Below are 22,079 nucleotides of genomic sequence, written 5' to 3'. Positions count from 1 at the left end.
TCATTTCCATAGTAATTTTCACCCTTTTTACCACAGGGTTGGCACTAGAAGCTTTCTTGGGGCCCATGTTGACTTATTTTGCAGTTACAAGCACAAAAAACACTGGGATAAGGTGAAATGTACCGAATGTATGCGTGGATGCAACCGCACTGGCTGGCTTGTAAACACTGGCACCCACGGGGCAGCGGAGGCCACACATGGGACGTGTCCCGGACGAATCGCGTGAGGCGAGGCAAAATTTTTGCGTTAAAATGTATCGTATGGTGGATTTAATGTAACGCAATGCCATTGTAAGGCAGGGATCCACTGTATATTCCATGTGGGGCTGTCAGGCAAAGCATCTTCATCTGTTTTGAGTACTGTACTTGAGCATCTTGTAACATCTAATATTGTAATAAACTAGTGTTCAGTGTTAGACATTGGAAAAAATTGAAGAACCATCGTTATGTGTTTAATGCATGATAGTGTTGATAGAACTTAATTTTTGCCAACTTCATTATACTATAAAATGGTAAGTTATTATCACATTCCATTTTTCTTTGTCTGATTCTACTTGGAAAAAAATGTGCTCTTTCAGTCTAAAAGAATTTTTCTATTTCTAAATTTTGCTTTGCCACCAGCTGTTTTTTCTTGGTCTGCCACAGTTTGAAGGTTAAGGGTTAAACAATTTCTAATTCAAGTCTGTATTTCCACATGATACATTGTTTGTACAAAAATGGATGACATTTAATATGGCACATAGAAAGCCCCAGATTATGCAGAACATTTTGGAAAGCTTAAACCTAAGACAATAAACATTTTACTTATACAGTAGTCATCTTTATATAAATATGCATGCACATTAGTATGTCTTTAGCAGACCATTTGCTTCTAATTTCAAGAAGTACCAGGGCAACTTATATATGCAAGACAGTGTATTTTGCCATGCTACCAAAGACAGAAATAATTTCCTAAATGATTATGAAATTTCATTCTATAATATTTGACCTGGTAACTCACTTGACTCAAATCCAATAGAGAACATGTGGAACCTTATAAAGCATAAGCTGTGTGACATGAACATGTCCACTACCCCAAACTCTCTTGTGCCCTTAAGTAGGTGTGGGAGGGTATTGACTCTTGTGTTCTCCATAACTTAACCATATCACTGCCTAGGAGATGTAAGAGCACATTAAGAGGATGGGTAATCTTACAATATATTAGGTTAAACAAGTAACCCATATTTTTTTTTTATTTTTTCCAAACAATTTATGGTGAGCATTCCCATTACTGTTTGATGAATTTATGCACGTTCATATATCACATATGAGGCTTGTGTCAATATAAAGGCATTAAAGATATGCACAGAATAAAATTGAATCGTTGCATATGACACATAGATATGTAAGCAGATAAAAGCAATGGCATGGTACATGACTATAAGAAATATTTGTTGGGTTAAAGCTGATGGTTAGAATGAACTTAAGAAGTGATTGTTTACAATTTATGTAATATTGGAAATTTATAAAAATTAAAAAGATTGTATCCTTTAACCATACTAGTAACTTTCATTTCTATTGCTATAAAGAAGTAAATATAAATAGGTGAACTCCTACACATTCAAATAAAAATTTGATACATGGCATGCCTGATGTGTGATGCATCTCATGACCCTGAGAGCAGAGGAATCCTGAGATTTGTCAGGAGGGTTTTTCGATGAGATTTCTTAGGCACATTTTTCAGTTAAGCACTGTTCTTTCTTCAGTGGCTTTAAAGATGGACTGGTCAATGTTTATTGCTCTCTCTGGCTTGACTAGATTTGTTTCACATTACACTGCTTGAAAAACTGGCAGGAACTAACGTTATGAGACTTTGAGTATCTTATGAGTCTGAGGATTGTTCTTTCATACCTTGTTTGAAGAGTTGTCAGTACTGTGGCCCTCACCCTATCTTGGTATTCAACATTACGTACTTAGTTCTGGGAGAATTTTTTTGTCACTCTGTGTTGACCTTTTTCCAGTGATGTAAATTCTTTCTGTAGGTGTGGTCTCCATGCTTGAATACAGTACTCAAGGTGGGGGCGCACAAGGGATTTGTAAAGCTGAATGATCGTCTCCTTATCTTTATATTCAAAGGTACGTTTGACGATTCTTAGAGTTTGGTTGGCTTTCTTTAATGCTGCTCCTACTTATGTGCTACTTCAAAAAATTGGTAAATTTTTATGCTATGGTCTGTCTCTTTTTTCTCATTTTGTTTATTGATAGCAGAACAATATTTTCAGTATGATAACTGTTATGCATTCCTGTATACAACATGTTCTCAAGTCCTGCATTTTGCTATATTATATAGCATTTGCCACCAGTCTGTTGACCATTTGTTAATTGTGCTTAAATAAATTTATGTGAAAGTACCATTCTTTTCACTTAGCACGTTTTTGTTACTGTCTGGAAATTTAATGATGTAGTTTAACCCTTTCAGGGTCGAGACCCTCGATCCTGAACTCATTCTCAGGGTTGAAAACTTAAAAGAAATTTTTTTTTTTCTTATGAAATGATAGAGAATCTTTTCCTGATGGTAATGACACGAAAAGTACGAAATTTGATGGAAAACTTAGGAAATTACACTCGTGAAGTTAGCGATATTTACGCATCAGCGATTTCGCCCACTTTGTGCCCTATTTTTGGTCAATTCCATTGTTCGCTAGAACTACATTTGTGCTATCGATTGAATTCAAGAAACTGCCCATTTACTGATTTCAACTACCCAATAAAGTGGTCAGAAATTGGCAATTTCAAAAGATGCCAATTTCAAAATATGGTCTAGAATAAACAAGACATACATTTCTGGCACTAATATAACATTTTCTCTCTTCATTAGTCACGTCTCCAGGCCCCTCTTATGTTACTCTTGCTTTCTGTTTTGAATTTTTGTTCGCACAAGAAATAGAAGATTTACTGCTATGCAGACTGCTGCATTATTGTAAAAATGGTATAAATAATATCATCGCACTTGTGAAAGAATATTAGATTCACCAGTTGACATGTATTGGACACACAGCGTGATTTGTTTACTCTTGAACATTGGCAAAAATTGAACATTTCCGCTAGTTTGAACTCGATTTCGAAGTACTTTTCATCGTGAAACCAATCAAAATCATCTGCAATTTCTGTAATGTATCTTCCATTCTATCAAACGACACCAAGAAAATGAGAATACAACCATAAATACTATACGAAAATACACTGCAAAGTCGCTGTTTTAAACCAAAAACACAGTTGGGTTTTTTTCTCTCTCATTATTCACTAAGTGCTGCAGGATTTTTTTTACACTGTGCACACTGACCATGCAGACCCATTCTTTCATTTGTAGGCCTACCAGCTTTCTTCCGCTCAATTTGAAGGCACTAGAATTTTGGCATACAGGTACGGCACCAACCCTGGTTCTCAAGCCATACTAGTACTGCACCGACCCTGAAAGGGTTAAAATACTTGTATCTATGTCTCCAGGCATACGGGGCTGAATCTCACTAGGGTTATTGAAGGTGTTTGTGTAATTATCACTCAGATAATTTAAGTTGACAAAGTTTGAGAGATTACCTGTTTGTGGTTACAGGAGTAGATCCATGTGTGCGTGTGTGACATCCCATCATTAGCGAATTTATAATGATTTTTGTGATATTGGTATTAGTCGTTGTGAGCACTGCCTCCTCCTGCAGCTTACTTCACTTGACAACTGCTCTGTTTGAAAAGGAATGCTTCACATTATCTTTGTTTATTTTACTCTGCTGCTTTTGTAATTATGATTATTTTCTTCTCTCTTCCTTTTATTAGTGCTTAAAGAATAAAAAAGGCACAATACCATGACTGGACCAATTCACAAACAACCCACACATAGGAGACTGAAACTAGTTAATGGTCCAAGTTGTAATGAAACATCGTTATAAGTTTCATTCTCCTATTTGTGGGTTATTTGTGTATTATTGTTAAAAGGTTTATCCATGTGTTCATATTTTTCATAAACTTGTAATCTATTATCATGCCTCTTTTATCCATGTTTAGCAAGTGACATCATAAAAATAGAAGATCCAGACAGTTTTTCCATAAAATCATGCCACCCTGCAAATTACAGTTCATGGACAATATTGAACAAATCATGTAGAGAAAGTGTTTTACAAAGGAGAAAGATGTGCATTGGAGGGATCTTAACTGCAGACAACAGAGGGGCCACCATGACAGTCGTCGGGTGACTTCCCTAACTCTTTGCCATGGTTAATGTATATAGAGAATTGCTACGCCTTACTAAGGAAACTAGTGTTTACTGTTTATTTGGCTAACAAAATGATGTAGCAGTAAAAGTAGAGGCAGCAGATGACTTTTCACTTTAGCCACTGCTGGGTGGCGAGCCTGCAAAATAACCTTAATCTGTTTTCTTGAAGTTAAACTGGTGAATTGGAGGTGAAAGAGAAGTGTTGCAAGCATTAGAAATGTAAATTGGGAAATAGTCAGATCCAGGGAATCATCATAAACACTGCACTCCCTTCTAATCTCCAAACTATGATTTCTCTGTATAATATTTGCACTACACACATTGCCCTCAGACATAATATCTCCACTGCCTGCAGCCTCCTCTCTGCTGCAACATATAAAACCCAGGCTTCACACACTTCTTATTAGAATTTTACACTGTAAAGGAGCATGTGATGTCACTGTTTCCATCATCATTTGTCTCCTAGAAGTGATGCAAGGAGGGAAGAGTATATGGAGAAAAAGAGAGAAGTTAAGAGAGTGGTGAAGCAATGTAAAAAGAGAGCAAATGAGAGAGTGGGTGAGATGTTATCAACAAATTTTGTTGAAAATAAGAAAAAGTTTTGGAGTGAGATTAACAAGTTAAGAAAGCCTAGAGAACAAATGGATTTGTCAGTTAAAAATAGGAGAGGAGAGTTATTAAATGGAGAGTTAGAGGTATTGGGAAGATGGAAGGAATATTTTGAGGAATTGTTAAATGTTGATGAAGATAGGGAAGCTGTGATTTCGTGTATAGGGCAAGGAGGAATAACATCTTGTAGGAGTGAGGAAGAGCCAGTTGTGAGTGTGGGGGAAGTTCGTGAGGCAGTAGGTAAAATGAAAGGGGGTAAGGCAGCCGGGATTGATGGGATAAAGATAGAAATGTTAAAAGCAGGTGGGGATATAGTTTTGGAGTGGTTGGTGCAATTATTTAATAAATGTATGGAAGAGGGTAAGGTACCTAGGGATTGGCAGAGAGCATGCATAGTTCCTTTGTATAAAGGCAAAGGGGATAAAAGAGAGTGCAAAAATTATAGGGGGATAAGTCTGTTGAGTGTACCTGGTAAAGTGTATGGTAGAGTTATAATTGAAAGAATTAAGAGTAAGACGGAGAATAGGATAGCAGATGAACAAGGAGGCTTTAGGAAAGGTAGGGGGTGTGTGGACCAGGTGTTTACAGTGAAACATATAAGTGAACAGTATTTAGATAAGGCTAAAGAGGTCTTTGTGGCATTTATGGATTTGGAAAAGGCGTATGACAGGGTGGATAGGGGGGCAATGTGGCAGATGTTGCAAGTGTATGGTGTAGGAGGTAGGTTACTGAAAGCAGTGAAGAGTTTTTACGAGGATAGTGAGGCTCAAGTTAGAGTATGTAGGAAAGAGGGAAATTTTTTCCCAGTAAAAGTAGGCCTTAGACAAGGATGTGTGATGTCACCGTGGTTGTTTAATATATTTATAGATGGGGTTGTAAGAGAAGTAAATGCGAGGGTTTTGGCAAGAGGCGTGGAGTTAAAAGATAAAGAATCACACACAAAGTGGGAGTTGTCACAGCTGCTCTTTGCTGATGACACTGTGCTCTTGGGAGATTCTGAAGAGAAGTTGCAGAGATTGGTGGATGAATTTGGTAGGGTGTGCAAAAGAAGAAAATTAAAGGTGAATACAGGAAAGAGTAAGGTTATGAGGATAACAAAAAGATTAGGTGATGAAAGATTGAATATCAGATTGGAGGGAGAGAGTATGGAGGAGGTGAACGTATTCAGATATTTGGGAGTGGACGTGTCAGCGGATGGGTCTATGAAAGATGAGGTGAATCATAGAATTGATGAGGGAAAAAGAGTGAGTGGTGCACTTAGGAGTCTGTGGAAACAAAGAACTTTGTCCTTGGAGGCAAAGAGGGGAATGTATGAGAGTATAGTTTTACCAACGCTCTTATATGGGTGTGAAGCGTGGGTGATGAATGTTGCAGCGAGGAGAAGGCTGGAGGCAGTGGAGATGTCATGTCTGAGGGCAATGTGTGGTGTGAATATAATGCAGAGAATTCGTAGTTTGGAAGTTAGGAGGAGGTGCGGGATTACCAAAACTGTTGTCCAGAGGGCTGAGGAAGGGTTGTTGAGGTGGTTCGGACATGTAGAGAGAATGGAGCGAAACAGAATGACTTCAAGAGTGTATCAGTCTGTAGTGGAAGGAAGGCGGGGTAGGGGTCGGCCTAGGAAGGGTTGGAGGGAGGGGGTAAAGGAGGTTTTGTGTGCGAGGGGCTTGGACTTCCAGCAGGCATGCGTGAGCGTGTTTGATAGGAGTGAATGGAGACAAATGGTTTTTAATACTTGACGTGCTGTTGGAGTGTGAGCAAAGTAACATTTATGAAGGGATTCAGGGAAACCGGCAGGCCGGACTTGAGTCCTGGAGATGGGAAGTACAGTGCCTGCACTCTGAAGGAGGGGTGTTAATGTTGCAGTTTAAAAACTGTAGTGTAAAGCACCCTTCTGGCAAGACAGTGATGGAGTGAATGATGGTGAAAGTTTTTCTTTTTCGGGCCACCCTGCCTTGGTGGGAATCGGCCGGTGTGATAATAAATAAAAAATTGTCTCCTAAATATGTTATTTTCCTTTCATGCATAGATCATGCCAAATAGAGGTTATACGGACAATTCAGATACATAGTGGAGTATTGTATAATGAAATATACTATCTCACATTTTTGTTGGTCCAAAGCAAATCATTAGCGATCAGATGCCTCCCACATCACCATATTGTTACACTACAGTTGTACCTGGAGTTCCCATAATTTGGAGTCACGATTTACCCTTGTATGGAGTTTTAGTTGCGATTAAAAACTGGAGATATGATATGTATACAATAGTACAACTGTTGTGGGTTGCATCCTGGGGAACAAGATTACCCTAAGTTACCCAAAATGCTCTGCATAACCAGGGGCTACATATCCTAAAGTTTTATGCCAGTGATGTCAGCTAGGTTTGTAATATTTATATCATGAGTTTGTAGAAAGAAAGATTAAGATTATTATTATTATTATGTCTGGCAACACAGCCAGGTGCATACACACTCATCAAAATACTTTCATCATTCAACTCTTTCACCTCTCTCACACATAATCACTGTTTTTGCAGAGGTGCTCAGAACACAACAGTTTAGAGGCATATACGTATAAAGATACACAACATATCCCTCCAAACTGTCAATATCCCAAACCCCTCCTTTAAAGTGCAGGTATTGTACTTCCCATTTCCAGGACTGAAGTCTGGCTATATAAAAATAACCGCTTTACCTGAATCCCTTCACTAAATATTACCCTGCTCACACTCCAACAGCTCATCAGGTCCCAAATACCATTCGTGTCCATTCACTCCTATCGAACACGCTCACGCACGCTTGCTGGAAGTCCAAGCTCCTCGCCCACAAAACCTCCCTTACCCCTTCCTTCCAACCTTTTAGAGGACGACCCCTACCCCGCCTTCCTTCCCCTACAGATTTAAATGCTCTCCATGGCATTCTACTTTGATCCATTCTCTCTAAATGACCAAACCACCTCAACAACCCCTCTTCAGCCCTCTGACTAATACTTTTATTAACTCCACACCTTCTCCTAATTTCCACACTTTGAATTTTCTGCATAATATTTACACCACACATTGCCCTTAGACAGGACATCTCCACTGCTTCCAACTGCCTCCTTGCTGCTGCATTCACAACCCAAGCTTCACTCTCATATAAGAGTGTTGGTACTACTATACTTTCATACTTTCCCTTCTTTGCCTCCATAGATAATGTTTTTTGTCTCCACATATACCTCAATGCACCACTCACCTTTTTTTCCTCATCAGTTCTATGATTAACCTCATCTTTAATAAATCCATCCGGCGACACGTCAACTCCCAAGTATCTGAAAACATTCACGCCTTCCATACTCCTCCTCCCCAATTTGATATCCAATTTTTCTTTATCTAAATCATTTGATACCCTCATCACCTTACTCTTTTCTATGTTCACTTTCAACTTTCTACCTTTACACACATTCCCAAACTCGTCCACTAACTTTTGCAATTTTTCTTTAGAATCTCCCATAAGCACAGTATCATCAGCAAAAAACACCTGTGTCAATTCCCATTTTGTATTTGATTCCCCATAATTTAATCCCACCCCTCTCCCGAACACCTAGCATTTACTTCTTTTACAACCCCATCTACAAATATATTAACCATGGTGACATTACACATCCCTGTCTAAGATCTGCTTTTACCGGGAAGTAGTCTCCCTCTCTTCTACACACCCTAACCTGAGCCTCACTATCCTCATAAAAACTCTTTAGAGCATTTAGTAACTTACCACCTATTCCATATACTTGCAACATCTGACACATTGCTCCCCCATCCACTCTATCATATGTCTTTTCTAAATCCATGAATGCAATAAAAACTTCCCTACCTTTATCTAAATACTGTTCACATATATGCTTCAGTGTAAACGCTTGATCTACACATCCCCTACCCACTCTAAAACCTCCTTGCTCATCCGCAATCCTACATTCTGTCTTACCTCTAATTCTTTCAATAATAACCCTACCGTGCACTTTTCCTGGTATACTCAGTAAACTTATTCCTCTATAATTTTTACAATCTCTTTTGTCCCCCTTCCCTTTATATAAAGAGACTATACATGCTCTCTGCCAATCTCTAGGTATCTTCCCCTCTTTCATACATTTATTAAACAAAAGTACCAACCACTCCAACACTATATCCCCCCTGCTTTTAACATTTCTGTCATGATCCCGTCAATTCTAGCTGCTTTACCCCCTTTCATTCTACGTAATGCCTCACGCACCTCCTCCACACTCTCATCCTGTTCTTCTTCACTCCTGAAAGATGGTATACCTCCCTGTCCAGTGCATGAAATTACCGCCTCCCTTTCTTCGTCGACATTTAAAAGTTTCTCAAAATATTCTCGCCATTTACCCAAAACCTCCACCCCCCCATCTACTAACTCTCCTACTCTGTTTTTAACTGACAAATCCATTTGTTCCCTAGGCTTTCTTAACTTGTTTAACTCACTCCAAACTTTTTTCCTATTTTCATAAAAATTTCTTGACAGTGCCTTTCCCACTCTATCATCTGCTCTCCTTTTGCACTCTCTCACCACTCTCTTTGCCTTTCTTTTACTCTCCATATACTACTCTACTCTTCTTATTATTATTCTTGTTTTTATTATGGTCAGCATGTGTGGGTGGCTGTCAGCCAACTAGCAGGGTGGTAACTTGCCACTTGGGCAGCATTTGTGCCAATACAAATGCCAGTTCTTGTGCTGGTGGGCCTTAACCTACCAGCAATCTGGTAGCTTCAACAGTGTCTTGAACCTATAGGAGTTGGGGCCTGTCAGGGTGGCTTAGCAGCCAATGGAAGAGTTTGTACTGTAGTTTATTTGTTTACTCTTCAGTTTGAAGTTATTATTATTTTTTTCTTCCATTAATTCTGGATTTACACTTCAAAACTGCATTTGATATAATTACACCATCTTTTGTGCTAACAAGTCATCATGGCTTTTAATGCGTGTTGTACTTGTCTTGAAGCTGAAGTAGTAATATTAACAGCAGCACTACTACTGTAGTAGTAGTAGCAGCAGCACTGTAGTAGTCATAGTAGTAGTAGTAGCAGCAGCAGGAGCAGCAGCAGCAGCAGCAAGGGCACCGCAGCAGAGCAGTCGTTGCTAACCCGAGCGGTCATAGCAGCAGCGGCGCGTTAACCAGCAGAGCAGCAGCGCAAGCACCGGCGGCCTGGGCAGAAACGCAGCACGGTCATAGCAGCAGCGTTCGCGGAGCAGAGCAGCGCTAAGCAGCAGCAGCAGCAAGCGTTCAACTGCAGCGGTCATAGAACGGGTTGCGCGCAACCTGCAGCAGAGTAGCAGCAAGCGCAACTGAGCGTCACAGAACAGCGCTTAACCGTGCGGCACAGCAGCAGCAGCCTGTAACTGCAGCGGCAAGCAGTGCACCCGGTTAACCGCAGAGCAGAGCAGCAGAAAGCTGCTGGCAGGTAAAGGCAGCAGCAGCAGCGCACTTGCAGAGACAGCAGCAGGCTGCTGCGCCAGCAGCTCAAGCAGAGCAGCAGCAGCACTGCAGTCATAGTAGCAGCAGCGAACGCAGTGTCATAGGAGCAGGCAGCACCTGAGCAGTCATAGCAGAGCAGCGTTCCCAAACCCCTGCAGTGGTCATAGATAACAGCAGCAGTGACTGCAATGGCATAGGCAGAAAGTTTTGCAGCAAGAGCAGTAGGTCATAGAGAGCAGCAAGCGGTTAACTGCAACAGCACAGTAGCAGTAGCAGCAAGAGCAGCAACGCAGAGAAATAGCGGGCAGCAGCAGCAGCAGCACCGAGTAGTCATAGTAGCAGTAGCAGCAAGCGCACCGTAGCAGTCATGGGCAGCAGCAGCGAAGCGTTGCAGCAGCACGTAGGCACAGCAGCAGCAGAAGTAGCAAGAGCAAGCAGACGAGCAGTCACAGCAGAGCAGAAAGCTGCTAACCGAGCAGTAGCAGAGCAGCAGACCCTTTGCTGTTAACGGGCAGAGTCAAGCAGCAGCAGCAAGCGTAACTGCAGCAGTCAAGTAGCAGCGGGCAGCAGCACCTGCAGCCACAGAGCAGCAGTGCTGTTGTACAACGCAGCATTTCAATAGCAGCACAGCGCTGCTGCTGCAGAACTGCAGCAGTCTAGCAGCAGCAGCGCAACGCAGCGGTCAAGTAGCAGCAGCGCAACGCAGTAGCCACAGTAGCAGCAGCAGCAACTGAGCAGTCATAGCAGAGAGCGCTGCAGCAGTCACAGAGAGAAAGCAGCACTGTAGCAGTCTAGCAGGCAGCGTTGGCGACAGCCCCCTAGCATCGCAGACAGTAGCAGTAGCAGCAGCGTGCGCGCTAACTGCGTAGCAGTCAGTAGCAGCAGCAGCACCGAGCGGTCACAGTAGCGGGCAGCAGAAACGTAGCAGTCATAGGGGCAGTAGTGAGCAGCAGCGCAGCAACTGCAGTAGCAATAGAGCAGCAAGGGCAGCACCGTGGGGTTCATAGTAGTGCAGCGCGCAGCAAGCAGCACGCAGAGCCCGAGCAGCAGCAGCGAAACTGTAGGGTCATGTAGCAGTAGCAGCAGTTGGCCTGCAGCGTCATAGTAGTAGAAACAGCACGGGGCCCCATAGAGCAGAGCACAGACTGCAGAGTCATAGTAGCAGCAGCAGCTGTTAAGGACAGCACCTAGCAGTCAAGTAGCAGCCCCGGCAACTGCGTAGTCATAGTAGCAGCGGTTGCGCACCTGCAGCAGTCATAAGTAGCAGCAAGGAACCTGCAGAGCGAGAGAGCAATAGCACCGAGTAGTCATAGCAGCAGCAAGGTTGCAGCACCAGGGTCATAGTAGCAGAGCTTGCGAACCGTAGCAGTCGCAGTAGCAGCAGCACTGCAGCAGCTATAGCAGCAGAGCAGCACGTAGCATGCAGCAGCGCTGCTGCGCAACCGAGTTAAGCAGTAGCAGCAGCAGCGTTGCACACTGCAGAGTCGCAGTAGCAGAGCAGCACGAGCAGTCATAGGCAGCAGGTTGCTGCTGCAACCGGGGGCAAAGCAGCAGCAGAAAGGTGCAGCACCGCAGCAGTCGCAGCAGCAGCGAACCGAGCAGTCAGCAGCAAGCGCGCTGCGTAATCACCCAAGTAGCAGCAGCGTGCGTGCAACTGCAGCAGTCACAGAGCAGTGTTGCTGCCAACTGCAGCAGTCGCAGTAGCAGAGCAGCAGCAACGCAGCAGTCAGTAGCAGTAGAATGAGGGAGCAACCGAGCAGTCGCAGTAGCAGTGGGCAGTGCAGCAGCAGGAGCAGCACCGTAGTGGTCATAGTAGAGAGCGTTGCTGTTAAGGCACCAGGGTCACAGTAGGCAGCAGCAACTGAGCGGTCATAGAGCAGCAGCTTTGGGCTGCAAGCACGCAGGGTCATAGAGCAGGGCTGCGTGTAAAAATGCAGCAGTCACAGCAGCAGCAGCGCGTAACGCAGTAGCAGCAGCAGTGCAGGAGCAGCAACTGCAGGGTCATAGCAGAGCGCTGCTGCTAAGCGTGTTAACCTGCAGCGGTCATAGCAGCAGCAGCGTTAGCAACGAGAGTCAAGAGCAGCAGGAGAGCAACCGAGCAGTAAAGCAGCAGCAGCGCGCACCGAGCAGTCATAGCAGAGCAGCAGCAAGCACAGCAACCGTAGCGGTCATAGCAGCGCAGCGTTAACGCAGAGCAGAGCAGCGCGCGAGCAGCAACCGAGGGTCATAGCAGCAGCGTTCGCGCGAACCGCAGGGCCCAAGCAGCAGCGTGGCCCCATGCAGCAGTCATAGAGCAGCAGGAGCAGCACCGTAGCAGTCATAGCAGCAGCAGCGCAGCCCCAGCAGTCATAGAGCAGCAGCAGCGCGTAAGCACCGTAGGGCAAGCAGCTAGTGTGCGTAATCGTAGCATCGCAGAGCAGAGAAACCCCGTAGCAGTCATAGCAGCAGCAGCGTTGCTGGGCAACTGAGCTCAGCAGGCGGCTGCTAGCAACTGCAGCAGTGGGCAGAGAGCAGCACCGTAGCAGTCATAGCAGCAGCAGGCAACAAGCGTTAACTGCAGCAGTCCAAGTAGCAGCAGCAACTGCAGAGTAAGCAGCAGTAGCAGCGCACCGCAGCAGTCATAGAGCGGGCAGCCGGGGTTCGTAACTGCAGCAGTCCATAGCAGTAGCAGCGCGGCCGCACCGCAGCAGTCAAAGTAGCAGCAGCGCGTTAAGTGCAGCGCCATAGCAGAGCAGCAGCAGCGCGGCGTGCGCAACTGTAGCACCAGCAGCAGCCACCCCGAGTAGGCATAGAGCAGCAGAGCAGCACTGCAGTAGTCATAGAGAGCAGCAAGGTGGAAACTGCAGTAGCAAATAGTAGTAGCAGCAGCAGCACTGTAGTACCAGCAGCAGCCACACTGTAGTAGTCATAGTAGTAGCAGCAGCAGCACTGTAGTAGTCATAGTAGTAGTAGTAGCAGCAGCAGCAGTACTGTAGTACCAGCAGCAGCCACACTGTAGTAGTAGCAGCAGCAACACTATAGTAGTAGCAGCACTGTAGTAGTAGCAGTAGTAGTAATAGCAGCAGCAGTGGTAGTAGCAACAGCAGTAGTAGCAGCAGCACCACCACCACTGTAGTAGTCACAGCAGTAGTAGTACTGTAGTAGCAGCAGCTCTGTAGTAGTAGTAGCAGCAGCAACACTGTAGTAGTAGCAGGAGCAGCACTGTAGTAGTAGCAAAAGCAGCACTGTAGAAGTAGCAGAAGCAGCACTGTAGTAGTAGCAGCAGCAGCACTAGTAGCAGCAGCATTACTGTAGTAGTAGCAACAGCAGCACTGTAGTAGAAGTAGCAACAGTAGCACTATGAAAGGGTGCAGAGAAAACCGGTAGAGCAACAACAGAACTGTTTCTTAAAAAAAAAGGGTAGTCCCGTAAAAGCAGCGGGAGAAAGGCGGCTTTATAATAAAGTAGTAATAGCAGAAATTTTTTTTTTAATGGGTGTTTTAAGAGGCTGACTTCCCTTGGTCTTTTTCCCCGCTGTTGCTGCGGGCCCGGAACCCCTCCTTGGTGTTGCAAGGTTGGCTGCGGGCCCGACCCCTCTCCTGGCCCTTGTTCCCGCTGCTCCCGGGGCCCGAACCCCTCCCTTGGTGGCGGGCGTTCCCGCGGGCCCGGAATCCCCCCCGGGGTTGTTGCTCCCGCAGGCCGAACCCCTTCCCCCTTTGGCGTTTTTGGGCGCGCGGGCCCGAATCCTCCTTGGGTTGCTGGCCGCGGGCCAGGCTGATTTCCTCCTGGTGTTGCGGGCTAAAGGGCCCAAAATTTCCCTCCTGGATTGCTGCTGCATATTGTAATTTTGGTGTAATGTTTGTGAAGAACTTTTCCAGAATTTCTACATTCTTTTCCATTGTTTAATAATTCTACAACTGCCACAGTAGCTTAATAAACTTGATGTGGGCCTGAGTGTGGGAAACAATCCCCTCAAGGAAGGTTCCTTGATGTTGGTGAGGGGCTCTTGTTTTAGGGAATTGGATCTGTGCTCCAGTTCCCTGAATTAAGCCTGAATGCCTTCCACATCCCCCCCAGGCGCTGTATAACTTCCGGGTTTTAGTTTCCCCTGATTATAATAATAATAATGGGGGAAAAATCAGGCTGCAGATTGGGGTTGGGAAAACAGGATATTACTGGGATACCTCAAAATATGTTTCCCCTTTAAATGGCCCAAAAACGTATATATACGCTTTTTCAACATCTAAAAGATGTAAAAAAATGTAGATCTTTTTTTTTTACATTTAAAAACGTGAAAAATTTTTTTATTAATTTTTTTTTTTGTTACATATGAAAATATTTTAAAAAAGTAGATCTATTTTTGTAGCTACTTTTTGAACTTTTCCATTTGTTTGGCCCCTTAAGGGTTAAAAAGACAATATTCAAAATAAAGTTGTTAACAAAGGGAAAAAGGGGACTAGCTCCCCTGGTTTACAAACAAATAGTAGAGCCCCCTCTTTTTTTTTTTTTTTTTTTTTACACGGGGTTTGGACAAGGTTAAGGACCCCCAGCTTTTGACAGCTATTTACGGGTTTAAAGGTTTCCCTAATTTTATTGGAAAGAAGAGCTGTTCCCTCATCAGCTCTTTTTGAAAGAATTTTTGTTATGAGACATACAAGTGGGAAAATGAAGTTGGAGCCATCTGTGGGGGGGCATTTTCATTTGATCAACTGACGTTATCTCTTTGGGACATCATTATGTTGAAAGAATGTTTTCCCATACCCCAGCCATCCTGGGTATGACCCTCAGATGGAGTGATGTTCTGAAAAGGGGTACAGCCAGAGTAAGTTGCTGTTTTTCCCTCCCTTTGGGTGGCAAAAAGTTTGTTTCACGCTGTCCTCGGGGGACCCAAAGGGTGTTTTTTTTGACAAATTGGGTTTTGTACATGTTGTAAGGCCCCCCAAATCCTCCTATGTTGAAGGTCGCTAAAAATGACAGATCTACCCAGGAGGGGTTTCCAGGCGAGATGAGAGGCCTTGCTTTTGTTTTTCATTTTGTCAAGCAGTGGGAGATGAGAGGGGGCAGGAAAAACCAAGAAAGTGGGAGATACTCAAGGTGTGAGCGCTTTTGTGCCTCGCGACAGGATTTTTGAAAACCCCTACTGTAAACAGATGCGAGATACCGGGCTGTAAGCTTCCTGGCTGCCTTTTTTGGGAAGATTTACAACATGGTTTTTCCCATGGTTATTTTGGGAGTAAAATTTCACCCCAAGGATATCAACTTTTCCCGGGTGCCAACTTTCGCCCCATTCATCCTTCCCACGCGCCCGGTTTTTTCCATCATGGTGCCTGGGGAGACGAAAATCTTTTTGCCCAGGTGAAAATGTTATTTGCCATCTTTTTCCCCCAACCCGAAAAAGCTCCATTGGTGATTGATGTAGTTTGAGCAGCTGGCTTTTCTTCTCTTGGATAAGTGAAATGAAAAGTGTACAGTCGCTGCATATGCATGGGGTTTTCCCTGGGATGAGATGAAGAAGGTTTAAAGGGAGACTTTCCCATAACAGGGGCCCCAGCAAAATTTCCTTTGTGGAACGCTGCCCAACAGGATGCCCTGTTGTTTCCCGGGCTCCATTGGGGACTACCCCTTAGAGATCTACCATAAAGGGGTAATCACTGAGGAGACATGGTGACCCCGCAATTCCCAGTGTTTGAATTTTTTAAGCAGACCCCAAAAGCCACTGGCCAAAAGCGCCAGCAATGTCCAGTGCTACCAAAAGTTTTAATTTTGGATTCACCCTGATTCCCCAAATTTAGTAAAAATTTAACAACAGATCAGCAGCAGAGTGACCTTTCCTGAAGCCATATTTGACGATCACAAAGTAGTGAGGGGAAAATAAAAAATCTGTCATTTGTCTTGGGTTTTTATTGTCTAAAGGATCTTACCAGTGAGGCAGGAGTAAACACTGGTCTGTTTTCTGATTTCTTTTTGCCTCCTTTTTTTTTAAAAAAGGGATTTACATTTCCCCTTTTTCCATGGAGAGGGCCATTTTAATTGTACTGGCAGTGCTGAAAGATGCGGTTAGAGGTCCCGTTAGCTGGTCTGCACTTTCTTCTCAACAATTTTGGGCTCAATTTGTCGGGGCCCCACAGCCTTTTTTTTGGTAAGTGTTTTAAGAAGGAAATGCACCCCCTTTGCCTTATTGTCACCACTGACAGTTTTGAAAAGTTTTTGCAGCTAGCCAAGGGGGGCCCCCTTTTGCTGACCGGGAATTTTGCTTTTTGGGTGGAAAGGTTCCCCAGCGAGGTCCCCCTTTTCTTGACTACTAGAAAGGGTGGTCCCATCCTGTCTCTCTCTCTCTCTCTCTCTCTCTTCTCTTCTCTCTCTCTCTCTCTCCCTTCTCTCTCTCTCCTCTCTTCTCTCTCTTCTCTCTCTCTTCTTCTCCCCCCTCTCTCTGCCCTCTTTTTCTCTCTCTGTCTCTCTCTGTCTCTCTCTCTGCCCTCTTTTTCTTTTTTGTCTCTCTCTCTCTGTCTCTCTTTTGTCTCTCTTTTGCCTCTCTGTCTCTCTCTGTCTTTTTGCCCTCCCCCCTTCTCTCTCTGCCTCTCTCTCTCCCCCTTCTCTTTTGTCTTCTTTTGTCTCTCTCTCCCTTTTCTCTCTGTCTCTCTCTGTCTCTCCCCCCTCTCTGCCCCCTTCTCTCTGCCCTTTTGTCTCTCTGTCTCTCTCTGTTTTCTTCTTTTTCTCTCTGTCTCTCTTTTCTTCTCTGCCCTTTTCTCTTTTGTCTCTCTCTCCTCTCTCTTGTTTTCTCTGTCTCTCTGTCTCTCTTTTTGCCCTTTTCTTTTTCTCTTTTGCCCTCTCTCGGGTTTTTCCCCTTCTCTCGCCCCTTCTCTTTTCTCTCGGGTCTCTCTCTCTCCCCTTTTTCTCTCTGTCTCTCTTCTTTCTCTCTCTTCTCTCTCTCTCTTCTCTCTCTCTCTTCTCTCTCGTCTCTCTCTCTCTCTTCTTCTGTCTCTCTCTCTCTTTTTCCCTCTCTCTTTTCTCTTTTTTTTTTTTTTTTTTTTTTTTTTTTTTTTTTTTAACAGGGTTTTGGAAAACTAAGGATCCCTAGTTTTTTATTGACAGCTATTTACAGGTTAAGGTTTCCCCAACTTTATTGGCAACCCAAGAGCGGGTTACCTAATAAGCCATTTAAAAGGGTTTTTGTTATGAGACATACAAGTAGGGAACGGGATGGTTGGAGCCATCTTTTGGGCCAGCTTTTTCATTTGATCAACTGACGTTTTTCCTCGTTGACATCATTATGTTCTGTTTTCTCTCTTTTTCTGTCTCTCTCTCTCTTTCTCTCTCGGGTCTTCTCTTCCCCCTCTTTTCTCTTCTCTGTCTTCTCTTTCCCCCCTCGTCTGTCTTTTGTCTGTCTTTTCTGCCCTTCTTCTCTCTCTCTCTCTCTCTCTCTCTCTCTCTCTCTCTCTCTCTCTCAGGCAGGGTGACCCAAAAAGAAAATACTTTCATCATTCAACACTTTCACCTCACTCATACATAATCTGTAATATAGATATTATTGGTATAACAGAGACCTAGTTCAACCTGAAAGAGAAATGCCTTCGGGAAGGGCAACATTCGGGGGCTGTAAACCCATTCCCACGGGATGGGGTCAACAGGAAGGGGGGGGGAATGGCCATGTATTTTCAGTGAAAATTTTAAAAATTGTTGTGTTAAAACCCCATAAAAGATTAAAAGCATCAGACACAGAATCTGTTTGGCTACAGTTTCTCGAGGGTCGTGACAAATTAATTTTGGGTGTGATTTATAGGCCCCCAAACCTTGATAGGGAGTGTTGTAAGCTGTTATGGGACAAAATTCATAAGGCATCTAGATATGAAAATGTTGTGTTAATGGGAGATTTTAACTTTAGACAAATTGATTGGAACAATATGACAGGAAATTTTGAGTCTAGTGACTTTCTTGATACGGTTCAGGATTGCTTTTTAGAACAGTTTGTGACAGAACCAACTAGAGGAAACAGTCTGCTTGACTTGGTTCTTGCCAGCAAAGAATCACTAATTAATAATCTTGACGTTAATGATGAGCTTGAGGAAAGTGATCACAAATCACTTAATTTCAATATATCATGGAATTACCCAAATAATTGCAATCAAATCTCTGTCCCAGACTTTCGCTTGGCCGATTTCATGGGACTGAGAAATTACCTGGATGGGCTAAATTGGGGTGTCCTGACTATGGGTCAGGTAGGTGATCTTGGTTGCCAATACTATTACGTTTTTCAGAGCATAGTTCTAGCTGGCCAGGTAACTTTTGTTCCGAGTAGGGAAATTAGATCTAACAGAAATGATCCCAAATGGATGAACAATAGATTAAAACATCTCATTGGTCAAAAGAGAGGCGTATATAGGCGTATCAAAAGAGGGGATGAGCGGTTAAGAAATCAATATATTCAATTAAAGAGTGAAACAAAAAAGGAATAAGAAAAACAAAAAGAGATTATGAGGCTAAGGTTGCAAGGGATTCGAAGACTAACCCAAATGGGTTCTTTCAGGTATACAGAAGTAAGATTAGGGACAGGATTGGCCCACTTAAGAGTAACTCAGGTCAGATCACTGACAGTGATAAGGATACGTGTTAAATTTTCAATACCTACTTTCTCTCAGTTTTTACTCGGGTAAATACTAGCAAAATTCCTGAAATAATAGATTATGTGGAACAGGATGATGATAAACTATGCATGATTGCGGTAACTAGTGACATGGTCCTCGGACAAATAGAGAAATTAAAACCTAACAAATCCCCAGGCCCTGATGAACTGTTTGCAAGGGTGTTTAAGGAATGTAAAGAGGAGCTTAGCATACCATTGGCTAATCTTTTTAACATATCACTACAAACTGGCATAGTGCATGATAAGTGGAAAATGACAAATGTAATACCTATTTACGAAGCAATTCGTAGCCATCTTGATTGGCATAAATTTATTAATGAATCTCAACATGGTTTTACAAAGGGGTGTTCCTGTCTTATGAATTTACTAACTTTTTTCACTAAGGTGTTTGAGGAGGTAGATCATGGTAATGAATATGATATTGTGTATATGGACTTCAGTAAGGCTTTCGATAGAGTTCCACATCACAGGCTATTGAGGAAACTTAAGGCACATGGAATAGGAGGAGAAATTTTTTCCTGGGTAGAGGCATGGCTGACAGAGCAGAGAGTTTGCATAAATGGGGAGAAATCAGATTGGGGGCACGTCACAAGCGGTGTTTCACAGGGGTCAGTGTTGGGCCCGTTGTTGTTCACAATTTACATAAACGACATAGATGAGGGAATAAATAGCGACATAAGCAAATTTGCTTATGGCACCAAAATAGGCAGTCCAATTCATTCTAATGAGGACACTAGAGCACTCCAGGATGATTTGAATAGACTGATGCAGTGGTCAGAGAAGTGGCAGATGCAGTTTAATATAGACAAATGTTGGATAGGAAAATAACCATGCCACATATAAACAAAATAATGTAGATCTTAATACTACTGATTGCAAAAAGGATTTAGGAGTTCTGGTTAGCAGTAATCTAAAACCAAGACAACAGTGCATTAGTGTTTGCAATAAAGCTAACAGAATCCTTGGCTTCATATCTAGAAATATAAATAATAGAAGTCCTCAGGTTGTTCTTCAACTCTATATATCCTTGGTTAGGCCTCATTTAGATTATGCTGCTCAGTTCTGGTCACCGTATTACAAAATGGATATAAATGCACTGGAAACCGTACAGAGGATGATGACAAAGTTGATCCCATGTATCAGAAATCTTCCCTATGAGGATAGACTGAGGGCCCTGAATCTACACTCTCTCGAAAGGCGTAGATTTAGGGAGGGTATGATCGAGGTGTATAAATGGAAAACAGGAATAAATAAAGGGGATGTAAATAGCATGCTGAAAATTTCCAGCCAAGGCAGGACTCGCAGCAATGGTTTCAAGTTGGGAAAATTCAGATTCAGGAAGGATATAGGAAAGCACTGGTTTGGTAATAGAGTTGTGGATGAGTGGAACAAACTCCCGAGTACAGTTATAGAGGCTAAAACATTGTGTAATTTTAAAAATAAGTTAGATAAATACATGATTGGGTGTGAGTGGATGTGAGTTAGACTTGACTAGCTTGTGCTACTAGGTCTGATGCCGCACTCCTTCCTTAAGTGGAAGTGACCTGACTAGGTGGGTCATTGGGCTAATCTGGGGGGGAGGGGGACATGGACCTGCTTTGCATGGGTCAGTAGGTCTACTGCAGTGTTCCTTCTTTCTTATGCTCATTTTTTTTTTTTTTTCCCCAACAAGTCGGCCGTCTCCCACCGAGGCAGGGTGACCCAAAAAAGAAAGAAAATCCCCAAAAAGAAAATACTTTCATCATCATTCAACACTTTCACCACACTCGCACATTATCACTGTTTTTGCAGAGGTGCTCAGAATACAACAGTTTAGAAGCATATACGTATAAAGATACACAACATATCCCTCCAAACTGCCAATATCCCAAACCCCTCCTTTAAAGTGCAGGCATTGTACTTCCCATTTCCAGGACTCAAGTCCGACTATATGAAAATAACCGGTTTCCCTGAATCCCTTCACTAAATATTACCCTGCTCACACTCCAACAGATCGTCAGGTCCCAAGTACCATTCGTCTCCATTCACTCCTATCTAACACGCTCACGCACGCTTGCTGGAAGTCCAAGCCCCTTGCCCACAAAACCTCCTTTACCCCCTCTCTCCAACCCTTTCGAGGACGACCCCTACCCCGCCTTCCTTCCCCTATAGATTTATATGCTTTCCATGTCATTCTACTTTGATCATATGTATTGGTATTTGCTGAACTGTTTTCTAGTTAATGTGTATGAGTTAGTGAGGGAGGTTAATGGGAGATGCTGATGATTAAGACCCTCAGCCTCAAGCTGAGGGACTGACCACCTTAAATACATCAGATATTGTAAGAAACTAGTGTACAGTGTTAGACATGGGGAAAAATTGAAAAACCATGGTTATGTGTTGATGGACTGATTAAATCATCATTTCACTACTACACCAGCTGCCTCTGTACTTGACAGAAGTGGCCTACTGTGTAGGCAAAACATTTCAACAAAAAAGATACCTAGCTGTTCCACATGTGTCTTAATCATCCACTTGTTGGTAATTTATACCATTTTGAGCATAACAGTGGGAGAAGACTCAGGGTTGAGCATTTATGAGAAGTGATTGTTAGGGTACACAGTGCTTGCCATTTAGAAGTTGGATTAACAATGCTTTACTTTATAAGCCCTCAGTGTAGGGGTACTATATGATGTGTAGAAAAATGTTCAGAGAACCAGTGGGATGCTGAATAAGACACTTGTGCAACACTTGGGTGTCTTTATTGTGGAAATGTTTTGCCAACTATTGACTTCCTCAGTCTACTACAGAGAAGAATTGTTGAAGATCAGAAGGAATTCAAGGTAATCAGTCCCTCAACCTAGAGTTGGTGTGATCAGTATAATTAACCTCATCAAGATTGATGGACTGATCACAAGTGTTGCACAGGTGTCTAATTCATCACTGTATGATGTATTATAAGCCAGCCTATATGAGGACAATGGCATTATTTCTTTAAATTTCATTGTGATTGATATAAGGTGGTAATCTTTACAGAAAATTCCATGTTTACATTATATTTATAATTTATATGACACCTTCCTACCCCTACAGTGCCTCATATTTAGTGTTGGGACTTTCTCATATATATTCTTTTTTCATATTTTGCTTATGCATCCTTTTAT

The 22,079-nt window shown here is 43.1% G+C and overlaps 1 protein-coding gene across 1 annotated transcript in view; it reads left to right on the top strand.

Moving 5' to 3' along the window:
- Nucleotides 1-22,079, top strand: part of LOC128703308 (histone-lysine N-methyltransferase 2C) — a 394,589-nt gene that overhangs the window by 346,428 nt on the left and 26,082 nt on the right.

This window comes from Cherax quadricarinatus, chromosome 15 (genome assembly GCF_038502225.1).
Source record: "Cherax quadricarinatus isolate ZL_2023a chromosome 15, ASM3850222v1, whole genome shotgun sequence".
NCBI classification, from domain to species: Eukaryota; Metazoa; Arthropoda; class Malacostraca; order Decapoda; family Parastacidae; genus Cherax; species Cherax quadricarinatus.
Note: the sequence above shows the minus strand (reverse complement) of the source record. Positions and strands in the feature narration are given on the sequence as shown.